A 14053-nucleotide genomic window follows, 5' to 3' on the forward strand; every position below is an offset into this window, starting at 1 on the left:
GTTAAAGGAGCCGCTGATTCGGGGGCTCTGGCTCACTCAGGCCGGGGGGGCGGGGGGGAGGAAGGGGCACGGAGTGCGGGGCGAGCCTGCAGCGGCAGAGGCCAGCGTGACGTTGCACCAGCCTGAGGCGCGGCCTGCATTCTCCTGGGTATGTTGTCCCTGGATAACGGGACCCTGGCAGTGGCGGGCTGCACAGGCTCCCGGGAGGGGAGGTGTGGAGAGTGACCTGTGCTTGCACACAGGCTTCTTGGTGGCGGCAGCAGCAGCCTTAGCGTCTCACGCCCGTCTCTGGGGTCCGCGCTGTTAGCCGTGGCTCGCGCCCGTCTCTGGAGCTCCTTTAAGCGGCGCTCTTAATCCCCTCTTCTAGCGCACCAGGAAACAAAGAAAAAGTGTCTTGCCTCATCGGCAGCTCCAGACTTTTCCCCGGACTCCCTCCCGGCTAGCTGTGGTGCAGTAACCCCTTCAAGCTGTGTTCACGCCGCCAGTCCTGTTCACCTGTTTGAGACTCTGAAACCAGTGTTAACGATTTGCCAGGCACTGACTAGCACCTCTGACTAGCAAGTTAGCACCAGGGGGGAGGAGTGGAGTGTGGGAGTTACTTGTAATAATTACTGTTGAATCTATCATTTGGTTGAGTTCCAGAGTGGAGTCACAATCAACTGTGCAAGCAAAGTCATTCCAAAATCCTCATGACTTTACTTACATGTTTCTAACCCAATGACAAGGCCTGTAGTCCCCAGCTCCTGTGCTCTCTCTTCAGAGACCTTGGGAAAATTCCTAACTACCTTCCTAATTCTATTCTCTTTCCCCTTCCTTCTATCAGACTTTTATGAGGTATATTGACACACTTTCCCAATAAAGTCTACCTTGCTTCTCCCATCTAATTCACTCCTCTTTGCCCATTATAGAATAATTTTCTTTGCCCAAGAAAATCATTTTGTCTGCGCCGATTCTTTCTTTGGAGGGCTGGAGCCAGGAGCAGGGGAGGAAGTGAAAATTCACTGGCAGAACTAGAGTCCACTGGAGTGCACAGCGGTTTTGTGTACAGCCTGGGAACATTCACATCCCACTGCATTACAAAATGCAAACTTGGCATGTGACAGGGAAATCTGCCCAAAGTCAGCTGCTGCATGCTGTGGCAGGCAGTTGGCAGCCAATCCAATATCCATTCCTTCACCCCTTTTCCTTGCAAATGCAGCCCTGATTTGATTTAACAAAGACACCAGATTCAGATGATGAAACGTGATTAGTCTAAACCAGTCGTGATCTCCTACTCCCTTTCACAGGCTAATTGATTTACCAATCTTGCTTGCAATTGGTGGTAGCCACCGGATCTGGTTTGGCCAAGGACGCTATGGTAGGCAGAATAACAACCTCAGAAAGATGCCCTCATCCTTATCCTTGGAAACTGAGACTATGTTACACAGTAAAGGGGACTTAAGGTTGTAGAGGGAATTAAGTTTGCTAATCAGCTGACCTTTACATAGGGAGAATATCCTGGATTATCCAGGTGGGCCCAATATAACCACAAGTGTCCTTTAACATGGAAAGAGGAAGCAGAAGAGTCAGTGTCAGTGTGATGCAGCATGAGAAAGGCTCAGCCAGGCACTGCTGGATTTGGAAATGGAAGGGGGCCATGAGCCAAGGAATGTGGGCAGCTTTTAGAAGCTGGAAAATTCAAGCTTCTCCCCTAGAGCCTGCAGAAGGAATGCAGTCCTGCTGACACCTTGATTTTAGCCCAGTGAAACCCATTTCAAACTTCTGGTCTCCAGAACTGGAAGATAAATAAATATATGTTGTTTTAAGCCACTAAATTTGTGGTAATTTATTACAGCAGTGTTACGAAACTAATACAGACACATAAGAGAAACTCTACTGGGGAGTTACTGCAGAAACTTTTGCTTTTCTGATTAAAAAACCAAAAAACATGGCTAGTTCCACCCCTTCCTCTACTCTTTCTGCCTTGAAAATTGACATGATAGCAAGGGCTGTGGCAGCCCTCTTGTGACTATTAGGTCACAGCAAGAGAATGAAAATCCACGTGTCAATGATAGCTGAGAGATAAGAAAAAACAAACCTGGTTTGTTGATTACATTGTTGAATTACCAAAATAATCCAAGAACATAACTCCTTGTTATGTGAGAATGATATATCATTTAAGCCCTGTTAGTTGGGTCTTCTGTTACTTACACAGTCCATCAAAATTTTTATTGTAGCAGAAAATGGGCATGAATCAAAAAGAAAAAAGGAAGTACCATTTCCTGAGCACCTACTGTCTGTTAAGCATTATAGAAAGCACTTATTTGATCTCATGTGACTTAAGTGGAGGGGAGACAAGGGGGTGGGGGATATGGAGCCCATTCCCAGCCCCAAGGCTTTAGGAAAAGCTAATCAGGCCCCAGATCTCAGCCCCTCCTTGGACAGCCTGATCCCTACCTTTGGAGTTTGGAGAGGAAGTGAGGGCTTCCAGCAACTCTCACACCTGAGGAAGCAGCCAGACTTCCCCGGGCAGGTGCTGAAATGTGGACTCCTGCCACCTGACCTCAGCTTGAGCTGTAGACTGATTTCTGAGGGACTCCCTGAACCCCCTGAAAATTTAGAGGAGTGGAGCTAGCATGTCTCCCTGACCTTCTCCAAAGCCTGGGGAGCAGGGAGGGAGAGTCTTGCTCCCTCCAGGCTGGGCAGAGAGCTGCGGTTCAGGACAGGGTTATGATGATGGTGACATAGGGCTGCAGCTCCTAAGGCTGCTTCCTCAGATGTCGAGGGGAGCCCGTTCACACCTGTGTCGCTTCCTGGAGGGGGCAGGCAGCTGCCCATAGTGAGACTGCCCCAGCATTAATGCCGGCCACCAGCACCCTTGATGATAACAGAGCAGTCACTCTCCCTGGAGCCCCTGGCAGCTGTGGGTCACAGCAAAGTAAGTAAATAGAGCCCCAGTGCCCCTTCCTGCCAGGCGGGGTGGGAGCGGGACAGAGATCAGACAACAAACCCGACATCCATTTACTTAATACTGTGCTGCTGTGATTTATAAGAAATGTATCTTTGTTGTTCGTCCCCATTTCTGGCACAAAACTCCTAAAACCGGGGGGGGACCTTGAAGATAGCGGAAGAGTAAGACGCGGAGATCGCCTTCCTCCCCACGGATACACCAGAAATACATCCACACGTGGAACAACTCCTACAGAACTCCTACTGAAGGCTGGCAGAAGACCTCAGACCTCCCAAAAGGCAAGAAACTCCCCACGTAACTGGGTAGGGCAAAAGAAAAAACAGAGACAAAAGAATAAGGACGGCACCTGCACCAGTGGGAGGGAGCTGTGAAGATAAAACCCTTGGAATTTCCTGTGAAGAGAGAGACATGGGGTGACTTTGAACCCACACCTGTGGATGGCACTGGTTGCCAGAACTAATCACTTTCAGTCCTATCCCCCTGACTTGGGGGAAGGGAGAGGGGCTGGAGGCTGAATCAGTTGACCTTGGCCAATGATTTCATCAATCATGCCTATGTAATGAAGCCTCCAAAGAAACCCAAAAGGATGGGGTTTGGGGAGCTCCCTGCTTAGTGAACACATGGAGATGCAGGGAGACTGTCCAGCTTGGAGAGGCATGGAAGTTCTGTACCCGCCCCCATACCCTGCCCTATGCATCGCTTCCGTCTGACTGTTCCTGAGTTGTATCCTTTTATAACAAACACGTTATATAGTGAGTAAAATCTTCTCTGAGTTCTGTGAGCTGCTCTAGCAAATTAATTGAACCCAAAGAGGGGATCATTGAAACCTGCAATCTATAGCCAGTCAGTCAGAAACACGGGTGACAACCTGGACTTGTGAAGGGGCGTCTGAAGTGTGTGTGTGGTGAGATGGGGGGGACAGTCTTATAGGACCGAGCCCTTAACCTGTGGAATCTGACGCTATCGCTGGGTAGACGGTGTCAGAATTGAATTCGACCGTAGGACGCCCAGCTGGTGTGGGAGACTTGCTTGGATGTGTGGGGATACCCCCCTCCCCCCACCAACACACACATTGAAAATTGGTGGCTAGAATCTTTAGTTGGTGATCAGAAGTGGGATCAGAGTCAGACCACTTTAAATGCTCTTGTTGAGGGCCTGCTGTGTGCCAAGTATTGAATTACAAAGAAGGATGAAAAAAGTCCTGGCCTTGAGACCCACACAACCTTGTGGAGAAATCGTGGATGAGAACGACTCCAGCTGGGCAGAAGGTGCACAGTGCCACGAGGGAGGCACAAAGATCATAAGATGGCTTCAACTGAGAGGCCCTGGAGGGCTTCCTGGAGGAGGTGCTATGAAGAGGAGGCCACAGGAAAGCCACTCCAGGTGGAAAGGATTGGCATAAGGAGAGGAAACATGAAGTGTGGGAACAGAAGTGCAGCCTGACTGAGGCACAAGGCCCAGGTAGGGTGGTAGCTGATTGTTAGGCTGAGGGGATGGCTTGGAGCCGGATGAGTGTCTGGAACGCTGTGTAACGAGCCATGGAGGGCCGTTAATAGGGAAATAACCTGAGTGTGTTTGGGGGAATTGAACCTGGCTGAAGGAATTAAAGAGGGAGAGAGATCTGAGAGCCATTCCACGAGATAGGAACCCCTAGCAATATTCCAGGCAGGTAAGGAGAGTGCAAACGCCAGTAGGGCAAAGGGCAGGGTGGAAGGTGAGGGCCGATGCCAGCCCTAAGGTGCCCACCCTGCCCATCAGACTCTCTGGTCCCAAGTACAACCGAAAGAGCTCATTTTGCCACACAGAAAAGCATACCTTTGTTCATCACCAAGCAGCGCTTTCTTTGATAAAGCAATCCGAAGTTTAAAGTTCTTGAAAGTTAAAGCTACATAAAATATAAACGAAAGAATTCTGTCATTTAAAAAATAGCTAATTTTGTTTTAAACAAACCTAGAATGATCTTCACTAGGATTGAGCATTGAATGCGGGGGCAGGGGAGACATAGGGTCGTGTTCCCCCACCCCTCTCTGCTTCAAGCCCGGGGGTTCCTGAGCCCTCTCTTCAGAGAGACACCCCACACCAAGCTGGGGAGGTGTCCTTACCCCTGCCCATGTGGGCATGGGCTCAGCTCTGACACAACGCCCCTCATAGGGCCATCAGTGGAAACACATCCTCTGATGAGGGGGCAGTGCTCTAGGGACCCTGGGCAGCACCGGGTTGGTGTCATCACCTCTGAGACACCTCCAGCAGGTGCTGTGGTGCATTCACACAGCCTTTGTGCCCTTGGAGTGTGAAGCTGAGCTTCTGCAGGCATCTCTTGTTGAGCTAAATGTCCCAGCGTTCCCCAGCCCAAGCTCACCCTGCTTGCCACACAACAGGCCAATAAATCGAGAGACGAGCTGTTGGCTCCTCAGAATAGCGACTTATTTGGAAAGCCAGCAGACTGAGAAGCTGGTGGACTAGTGTCCCAAAGAACCATCTTCCCCAAGTTAGAATTCAGGCTTCTTTTATACTAAAAGGGGAAAGGGGATAGTCCTGGTTCTGGCCAGACTCAGAGGGGATGTGTTAATTTCTTCCTTCCTGCAGCCACTCACAGGTGAGCCTGGTCAGGATGTTTCCCTGTGAGCTAAACAAAGGTATTTTAACTTAATGCTCATTACCTGCGAGGCAGGGTTCCCAGAGATGAGCCATTATGTATAATTTAAGCTTATAGGCAACATCCCTTTAGTGATTAACTTGTACTAGAGTACAAAGTTTCTTCCCTATTACACTCCCATTTAAAATGTACAACTAAATGGTTTTTAGTATATTCACAGATTTGCACAACCACTACCTCAATCAGCTTCAGAACATTTCATCACCCAGATTGAAACTCTGTACCCACTCTGTACCCATTCCTCCCTCCCTCCAACTATAGGCAACCAATCTACTTTCTGTCTCTGTAGATCTATTCTGAACATTTCATATAAATGAAATGGCACAACATCTGGACTTTTGTGACTGGCTTCTTTCAGGTAACAATGTTCTCAAGGTGCATCCACGTTGTAGCACGTGTTGGTACCCCAGGCCCCTCTATGCCTAATGATAGTCCACTGTGTGGACTCATCACATCTTCTTTATCCACTCACCTGTTGATGGACACTTGGGTTGCTCCCACTTTTCAGCAATTGTGAACAGTGCTGCCGTGAACATTTGTGTACAAGTTTTTTAAGCAAAGATGTAAAGGAGATGAAGGAATTAACCTCACACAACTGCGTAAAGGCCCTAAGTCGGGAGCCTGCGTGGTGCGTGTGAGGAAAAGCGAGGAGGCCTCTGTGAGGAAGAGACGGAGGGAGACGAGGGTGGAGAGAAATGCGTGGTGAGTCACGCGAGGCGTTGGGAGCCATTGTAAGGGCTTGAGTAACGTGAGGACCATTGGATGGTGTTGAACAGGGAAACACATGAGCTGACGTCTGACCCTCTGTTTTAGGTCAGTGTGTTCTCTGAGGTCATAGGGAGGATGAGAAGACGTGGGATAGGGCTTCCCTGGTGGTGCAGTGGTTGAGAGTCCGCCTGCCAATGCCGGGGACGCGGGTTCGTGCCCCGGTCCGGGAAGATCCCACATGCCGTGGAGCGGCTGGGCCCGTGAGCCACGGCCGCTGAGCCTATGCGTCGGGAGCCTGTGCTCCGCAACGGGAGAGGCCACAGCAGTGAGAGGCCCGCGTACCGCAAAAAAAAAAAAAGACACGGGATAGGGTGGAAGAGAGAGGGGAGGAAAGTGTGGAAAGCCCCTAAGGAGCCAGGACCACCCAGTGAGCAGAGGGGACAGGCCATGACACCCCAGGCCCAGGAGGTGCAGCCTGGTTGATGCTGGGAGGAGCTCAAGGCAAGACTGGGCAGGAATGAGTGGGCCAGGCTTCCACACTCCTGTCGTCCCCCGATGAACGCTGATGCATCTTTATCCAGAGAGTTCCTCTGAGAAGCACATCCTCTGACATCCTGAGGAGGGCAGGTGACGGGAGGTGGGCAGCTACTGTCACTTGATCAGGAGTCCCACACCCTGTGACATCTGCTCTCCCTCCCCCAGCTGCCACCCCCATCCTCAGCTCTCAGTAACTTGGCTTTCACCCCAGGGACTCTATGGAAGTTCTTTTGATCACCAGAGCTCTTTGAAACGGCCCAAACGTTTCCTCTTTCAGTCCACCCTGTAGAGCTTTTCTCCCAAAGGATGCAAGTACTCAGGCACCAACAGCATCGACCTCGACCAGGAGCAGGTTGGAAATGCAGAATTCCAGGCCCAGCCCCACGGAAGCAATCTGCCCCTTAGCAAGATGCCTGGGTTTGGGAAGGACAGTTTTATCTGCCCATGTTGAGGGGGACAGCTCTTTCCTCCACTTTGCCAAATTAAGGAGTGAGGGCTGCTGTCCTTTTCCAGGACTTTGTCCCCCAGGGCTCAGTGACTGTCGAGCAATGGGCACAGTTAAAGTCAAAACCCTGGGTTCTCCCTCTCTGGTCAGCTTTTGCATCCCGAAGCTGCAGAGAGTAGAGCCTGGGTCTCTCTGTGCCTAAATGATTCTGTAGGATAAGTGCTGCCGTCCAAGGGAGAGAAATTGAAGCCTAGAGCATCCAGGGCTGGTGCTGGTGCTGGATGCTCAGCGGACACGGAATCAGGGCACTGTGCCTTTAAGAAAGATGAAAGCACATCTCGGGGGTGGAGCCTGGCCCAATTATCCAGGTCCTGGGAAGTTGTTAGGGCCTGCCTTTGCTGAGACCAGGCCTTGGCGGTTCTGGTTTGCAGTTCTGGCAGCCCCGGCCCTGCGTCCCTACTTCCCTGCTGCCACACGACTGAGCTTTGGCACCGGTGAGCATCCCTCCCACCCGCCCACCCACGAGCTCTCTGTGCCGCCGTCTTTCCAAGCCTCGTGTTGACAGCTATCATTTTCAAACTCCTCTTCAGGCCTCTCTTCTTCCTTTCAAGTTCAGGCTCTTCCGTGGTTAAAATCATCTTCTCTACATTTTCCCTTTCCTACCTCTCAGCCTGTGCTGGGGGCGGGGAGCAGGCAAAAGTAAGGAAGAAGGCTGATTTTCTAGGCTGAACTTCAGAGGGTGAAGGTGAGGCCACCCAGTCTGCTGGCTGAGCAGGTGTTTTGAATCGTGTGTGTGTGTGTGTGTGTGTGTGTGTGTGTGTGTGTGCGCGCGCGCGCGCGCACATGTGTGTGTGTGTGTCCTCTGAGCTGGAATCAGTGACTCTGGAGAGAGGCTCCAGGTGTCCCATGCCTCCAGCCCTTACCTGGTATTCCGGGAACATACAGTAGGTACTCAACAATAATGGGCAAAGATTAAGAAATGCAGAGTAATGGCAGGAGAACTGGTCTGGGAAATTAAGACACTTGGATTCTATCTCCAATTCCACCTGTAGCTTTTTCAAAGCTCCTTGACCTCCCCAGGCATGCACTTTCTATAAAAGAGGCCAATAATTCCATCCTCACCTCCTCTGGCTACTGTGAGACCAATTAGATGACTGAGGAGATATTTTCTTCCAAGGACCAGAGAACAGAACCAGGTGGGTGGAAGTCACAAGGGGGCAGATTTTAGGTCAAAATAAAGAAGAAATTTCCATTAACCAAAGTCCCTTCTATAGGCCACGTAATCAAGCAGAGAGCCTTCTGTTCTGGGAACCACTCAAGACAGACAGGTGGACCAGCTGACTGAAGTCCTGCATGAGGGGGGCTGAACCCTGGGCTGTAAGGTCCCTTTGAAATGCGAGCGGCTACATTTTGGTGGATATCAAAGGACTTTGGGAAGAATCTACGTGAGGCTGTAAGTACGTTGGCTGTTCTGCGCATTTCCCAGAAGCCAGGCCAGGTTCAGGGACGGGAGATGGGCCCCAAAAGCCAGGGGAGAGCCGACTGACCAGCTGGGCTCTGGTGTCACAGAGTGTCCTTGCCATTGCGGGCAGCACCGGGACTCCAGAGCTTCTGTGTCTGGCAGGTGCACCGACAGAGAGCCCAGGCACTTTCTGCTCAGGTCCCCGCAGTGGGCAGACTCTAGTGGGAACCGGCTCTCAGGACCCCTAGAGCCCAGGCTCCTCTGGCGGGGCCGCACGCTCCCAAGGGAGGAGGCCAGTGGTGAGACTGGCCCCTCAAGGAGATGCGAGCACTCAGACAGGGAGGCCAGGTGTCCTCCACGGTGAAATCAGACCCTGCAAATCTGGTACAAGCGGGGCCTCCCCGGGAGACAAGCCCACCCTTCTTTCCTGGTGGTTCTTAGCTATAAAGTCTAATCAAAGGAGAAGTTATCTTTCACATCTTTCAAAGCCTACCCCTTGGCTCCAAGACTGAGAATCAGACCCTCTCCTTCCACTCCCTAAAGGTCCTTTTGGGAGGATTCTCTCCCATTCCGCAAGAATTGACTCAGGGTGGCTGGACAGACAGCTCCTGCCATCAGCGCCCCTGCAGGAGCCTGGTCCTCTCCTCCCCAGCGTACACTTCTCCCCAGCGTACACTTCTCCCCACCGTACGCACCCTCCGGTCTCTGCTGCCCACCCTCCATGCAAGGGAGATTTTCTTCTGTAACTTGGGGAGGGTAAAATATTTTTGGTAGGGGAAAGGCCAGAGGAGATAAAGGGGTTATTTGACATCCCTCCTTTTGGCTGGTCCTGTGTGAGCTATTGTATCGCCCAATTTGGCAGTGGGGGTTAGGTAGGGAGGACAAAGTTGGAGCTGAAGGAGACCGTTGAGGAAACCTTGCACACAAGTACAGCTGCTCTGGGGCTCAAGAGAAGATGTGCAGCTGGGGGTCAGAGGGCCCTCCCCTACTCCCCTGCTTGAAGTCCAGCCCGCTCTGGCGCCCCGGGGACTAGACGTGTTGGGAACACCTGAGACAGCCCCAGGTGTTGATGTGCCCATGGTGGATGCCAGCCACTGGGGGGAACTGAGCAGGGGAGGAAGCAGAGACGCCAGGCAGCACAGAGAGAAATTTGGACCCCTTGGGTGGTGAGAGAGGAGAGGGAAAAAGTGCTGCTCTGAGAAGAAGCTTTGCGGTTAGGGAAGGAGAGTAACCAGAGTGCAACACATGTTTGGTTAACTGTGTTTACGTAGGAGAGACAGAAATGTGATTATAGACTGAAGAGGAGAAGCTCACAGAAAAGCCGAGGTTGAATCATTAGGAGAAAGATAATTAATGGATCAAAGACACAGTGAGGGCGGGGAAGGGATCTTGGAGGCAGAAGGGATTTTCCTTAAACAGGACAAGGGAGGAGGAAGGCGGGAAGGAGGTAGAGACCCAGTGGGTAGCCTTCACCCCACCCCTGAAATGGAAGGGGAAGGTCCCTCACAGCACCCTCTGCAGGCGAGGGGCTCGAGGAAGCGGAAGGTCTGAAGTGGCTGCAGTGGGGCTGGGGAGGTGCTGCACAGGACCTGGGGGCCTCAGGGCTTGAAGATGTGCCGAAGCCGCCACAGCCAGCTGTGAGCCTCGGCCGGGAACCCCTAGAGGGGACAACTAGGGAAATGGCCCGAGAGTCACCAGGAGGGACTGCTTGGTGTAGACATTCCCCGCCCCGCCCCCCACCCATGGGGGCTGGCCTGAAAACCCCAGGGGCCCACTTCTGGCTCTGTTCCCATGATGCCATAATGATGGGATATTGGGCGAACCTTGTAGACTCTTGGGGTTTCCTCTGTCTGGTTGGTGGAGCCAGTGGAAACTCATCGCCTGGCTTAGGAGTTGATGAAGGAGGGGAAAGCTGGCTAAAGACTCACTGTAGCTCTTGGGAAGAGCAGAGTATGTTATTAATGGCACCACCCACTGCCCCGGAGAGCAGATATTGAAGGCAAAGCAAATCTCGCAAGGCCCATCGAATTATTTCCCTGGGATGCAGTGTCTAGTGGCAAATGATGAAGGATTGGTGCTCGGGATATTGGGAGCCCAGCCTGACTGCCTCAGAAAACTGGGGGACTTCGCTTAGGTCATAGGCCTCCGTTTCCTCGTCTCCTTGGGGGTGTATTTGTGGTCACAACATCGGGTGAGGGAGCAACTTCGTAGGAGTTGGGTCTTAGCAAATCTGAGAGCAGAAAGAGAGTCAAGAGTCAGGTTCGCAGCTCTTCTCCCCCCCACCCCCCCGAATCAGCGCAGACATCCCACAGATTTAGGAACAGGATCTGCGTGAACTGGTCCATCCAGGGCCCAAGGGCCCCCTGTCCCCCACCCCACCCCCACTCCCCAACCCTGCTGCCGTCATCAGACACAGGCAGCAGAGGTGGGGAGTCTGTCCACCCCTTGTCACATGCTGTAATCGCTGCACCAGCTTCTTTGCTGCTGATCCCGACCTGGCTCTCCAGCCGGCTCCGTGACCAGCACAGCTCGGGCTGTGCTCACCAATTTGGTGTCCGAACCCAGAACACACCACCAGAGCAGCCCCAGCTCCCTAGCGGCAGGTGGCTTGTTTTCTGCCCCTACCGGGATCTGAGATTGATTTAGCCTGTTTCCGTGGCAGCGCTGGTTGCAGTTGCAGCAGCTGCTTCCCCACGAGGCTGGGTGAGTCACGGCCGCCCACGCTAACCCGTGGCACAGCACAGTCCTGCCGGGAGCATGGATAAATCAGCAGGAGGTTGCCCGAGTGCTTTGCAGTGCCTGGTGGCTTCCTGCCCTGGGTCTCAGGCCCAGTACAAATAGTGCACTGGGCATAGGGCCATGGACTGGGCTTACCCACCCAGAAAACTGGCAGTCTCTGCCCACGAGAGCTGTTAAGTCAGCTTTGACTGAATTCAGAGTGCTTTTATCTTGGCTCCAGTAGCTGGAAGGCCTTATGGGAGAGAAATGCAGGTTTTCAGACTCCAAATCCAGTGCTCTTTTTCACTACCCAACGCTCAGCTCTCAAACTTGTCCTTCTCTGGCTACCTCAGCACCCAGGTTCCTTCTGGCTCTCATCCCAGGACCTTCCTTTGTGATACCCATCAGCCCTCCCCTCTGGACAACAGTCCTCAAATTGGATTCTTTCCCAGGCCTTCTCCTCCCTGAAACTTATCTTTTCTTCATCCTTTCCTCTCTACTGAACTGGGTAATCTGGAAGAAAAAAAAAAAAAAAGAGTTCCTTCTGTATCATTAAGGCTAATAGCAGGTTATAGGGCTAATCTCAAAGGTATTGCTTTTATCCTTGACTTTGAGAGGCAGAACATCCACCTAAGACAATGGTTTCTCAAAATATATTCCCTGGACCAGCATCAGCATCACTGGGGAGCTGGTTAGAAATGCAAATTCCCAGGACCCACCCCAGAGCACTGCATCACAAACTCTGGGAATGAGGGTTGACAGTCTGTGTTTGAACAAGCGCTCCAGGTGATTCGAATACACTCCAGAGTTTGAGAACCCCTGGTCTAAGGAAGTGGGTCTGTGGCAGTGGGGATGGAGTGTTTTGGTCCTTACCTCTGGCTATGGTCACGGCACAGCTGCAAGTGTCTCTGTTTTGTGTGAACCACACTGGGGGGCTCGGATAGGCAAAGACCCCAACCGCTCCAATTCTGGGGGCCTGGAGTTTTCCTCAATTACGTCCTTCCTCCAGATTGTTTGCATCAATGGAAAGAAACTGGTGTGCTTTTTTCTATGTGGAAAAGTCAGCATTACCTTACCTACCACAGAGAGGGCCTTGGGGGTAAAAGGAAACCCACCAATTGGAAATAAACAATCCAGCCATTGTGTCGGGGGCCTAGGGCCCACACAGCACACTTTCTAAGAGCTGAGGAATTCCAGCAGAGGGAAAAGGCACTGATAATACTTATTAATCAATGTCCATTCCTCTTCCACCTCTCAGTTCTTTTTTTTTTTTTTAATATTTACTGATCACCTCTGTGCTTGGTCCAATAAACGGCCCCATGACCCAACTCACAGGAAAGTGAGAGCATCAGTCAGAATAGATCAGTCTATGCCAGGGTATCAAACAACCCCACTGTCTCAGTGGCTTAACATAACAGGCTTATTTTATAAATGCTTCTTAGCCAATGAGGGACTGCTCTGCTCTGCTCCACAGAATCTCTCAGGGACTCAGGGTGATAGAATCCATCATCTTATAGCTGCCTTGGTCACCGCAGCAGGAAAAGAAACAGCTGGAGGGGGTCAGGCACCGCCTACCCACCCCGCCAGCCCAGAAATTGAATCCTGGCACTTCTGCTGGCATTACACTGGGCAGATTCAGTCACAGGGGCCAGGACGTGTGTGCAGAAAGACAGATGGATACAGTCAAACATTAAAAGCCGTCACCACACTGGGGAAGACCCCTCATTTAATCCTCTTTTGCTCTCTAACAAACCTTTACAGCATCAGGCATCAGGCCAGACCCTGGGAATGTGGTGACACCAGGGCTGCACAACCTGAGGGGCATCACTCCCACTGTGTTCTGTATGAATCTGCCCCCTGGAGCTGTGCGATGCAGGAGCTCTGCCTCTGTTTTTCTGGGTCTGTTCTATTTTATCACGAATATCCATTTTCCCCAGCAGAAGAAACACTCTCAAAGGGCAGGGATGGTACCTGAGTAGCTCAGCGCTATCATCTTAGAGTTTAGCACGGTGCCTGGTGGACTTAGTCAATGCTGGTTAAGTGCGTGCTTGAAAATGAATAATTCTTGACTGCGTTTCCCACCAATCCCGGCCTTCAGGGAGCTTATAATCGGCCGAGTCAAGAGCTATACAAACAATTAACTGAAATATCAAAAAAAAATCTCATGCCAGAGAGAGCAAAATACATGTCACATAAAAATCTGGGCTACGTGGCTTGGAGCACAGAAAAGCACGGGGTCACTTTGACCCAGGTGGGCTCAAGGAAGCTATCCTTGTTCTGTCGGTGAAGCGCTCAGGTCCAAAGAGGTTGATGGCCCTGTCTGACACGGGGTGAGCTGCAAAGCAGTGGAAGGACCCTGTTGTATCTCTTGGTCTGGTGTTATTTTCTTCTCCCCACACTATTAACTAACAAATCGCTATATTTGCAGAGCAGTTCACAGTTTTCTGACAGCTTTCCTGTGCAGCTAAGACCTAAAATACCCCCAGGCGCCCAGTCTGAGAATTTGGTTAGCTTTTGGTGCTGCGTTCACTTCCCATAGGGGATGTGGGATGTGTCTTTTGTTGTGAGGCTGGAAAG

At 51.6% G+C, this 14053-nt stretch overlaps 1 protein-coding gene across 1 annotated transcript in view; it reads left to right on the forward strand.

Moving 5' to 3' along the window:
- The window catches only part of PCNX1 (pecanex 1), a 247314-nt gene that overhangs the window by 207356 nt on the left and 25905 nt on the right, over positions 1-14053 (forward strand). The window contains exons 40-41 of the mRNA XM_024739610.1: positions 8377-8492; positions 8571-8749. The gene's annotated coding sequence lies outside the window, so the exon portion shown is untranslated. The remainder of the gene's footprint in view (positions 1-8376; positions 8493-8570; positions 8750-14053) is intronic.

Source organism: Neophocaena asiaeorientalis, unplaced genomic scaffold (genome assembly GCF_003031525.2).
Source record: "Neophocaena asiaeorientalis asiaeorientalis breed wild unplaced genomic scaffold, Neophocaena_asiaeorientalis_V1.1 scaffold348, whole genome shotgun sequence".
Lineage (NCBI taxonomy): Eukaryota > Metazoa > Chordata > Mammalia > Artiodactyla > Phocoenidae > Neophocaena > Neophocaena asiaeorientalis.